The sequence below is a fragment of the Hipposideros armiger genome, unplaced genomic scaffold (genome assembly GCF_001890085.2).
Source record: "Hipposideros armiger isolate ML-2016 unplaced genomic scaffold, ASM189008v1 scaffold_236, whole genome shotgun sequence".
In the NCBI taxonomy this organism is placed as follows: Eukaryota; Metazoa; Chordata; class Mammalia; order Chiroptera; family Hipposideridae; genus Hipposideros; species Hipposideros armiger.
In genome coordinates, this window is record NW_017731586.1 from 54,472 (window position 1) to 56,161 (window position 1,690).

Consider the following 1,690-nt stretch of genomic DNA (forward strand, 5'->3'; position numbering starts at 1 on the left):
TTTTTATTATGATAAAAATACACATACCATAAAATTTGCCATTTTAAAGTGTACAACCCAATGACATTAGTACAGTCACAATGTTGTGCCACCATCACCACTATCCAGTCCCAGAACATGCACAGCATCCCTAAAGAGAAACCTGTACTCATTCAGCAGTCACTCCCCATCCCCCACTGCCCCCAGCCCTTGGCAACCACCAATCTGCTTTCTGTCTCCGTGGATTTGTCTGCTCTGAATACTCATATAAGTAAATAGGTTCACATACTATGTAGTGTTTTGTATCTTTGATTGATTCCCCTCTGCCATTGCTGTAAGTTACCTGATCCCACTGTTAATATTACCTGCCCTCACCTTAATATCAGGGCCTGTCGATGAGAGGCATGATGGTCCATTTTACATGTCAACTTGGGTAGGTTATAGGCCTGTTATTCAGTCAAACATGAATCTAGGTGTTGCCATGGAGGTACCTTGCAGATGTACTTGGGTTCCTGGGACTATTTTATTAACTAATTAACTATTAATTAGTTAGAAGGTCTTAAGAGCAGAACTGAGGATACCCTGAAGATAAAAAAGAAGAAATTTCACCTATGGTCAGCAGTTTCAGCTCAAGCCCAAGAGTTCCAGTAGCCCTTCCTAGTAGCCTGCCAGATTTCAGACCTGCCCAACCAGTCCCCACAATCGTGTAAGCCAATTCCTTGGAATAAATCTCTTAATATATATCTCCTATTTGTTTTGCTTCCTAGTTGAACCCTGACTAATACAGGAGGGATAAAAGGGCTTATATATATTCTGCTTTTTCCAGTCCACTGAAGTTGGCTACCTAAGGGCTAATGCTTACAGAGCTTTAAAGATGCCCTATCTTAAATGGTTCTTTAGACAGCCTTTTGCCCGGATGCCCCAGCCAATAACTACTACTTGCCTTAAGAGGAGGGAAAAGCCTGACTCTGTCTGTATCCTGGGTTTAGATTCATATTTGCTGACCAGGTGTTCGGCCGATACTGCATATGACTTGTCAAGGAGGCAGGTGTCTCACAGTTCTGAGACTACTCTCGGTTGTGTTCATGATGCTGAGAGACCTGGAGAGCACGGGCATAGAAGTCTTGAGTTCTTAGCCCTTTACCCAAAAACAGGCAAGGAATTCTGCCTGCATGCATAATTCCCTCTGAAGAAATAGCCTAAGCATACTTGTTCCAGCTCATCTTTGTCTACGGAAATCCTACTCATCCTTTAAAGTTCACCTCAAAGACACTCTACTTGACAGTTCATCCCAAGTCCCCAAATGAAATGAAATGTGAAGGCTTCCCTTTGAATTCCTACAACACTCTGTATCTCTCTTAGAACATTCATCACACTCTGCCCTTGATTTTCATTGTCTGTGGACTCGTGCCATCTCCTCCCCTTCCGATTATGCTAGTGATGTGTCACTCATCTTTGGGATCCTACAAAGACCAGCACAGTGTCTATTAGGAGACAGTTCACTGAAATGCATTCAGTCCTGAGGAGTCTGGGAGAAATGGGAGCCAGAGAGTCCATTTTTAATCCTTTTGGGTCAAAGCTGGGTTTTCCTTTTCTTCATTCTTTGTCTGCTCCCCACCCTGCTCTCCCTGTTCTACCAAAACTAAAGGAAAACACTTGAATTCCATTGCTGCCATGGTCCAAATAACTCTTCCTGGAAACGCTAGGAAGT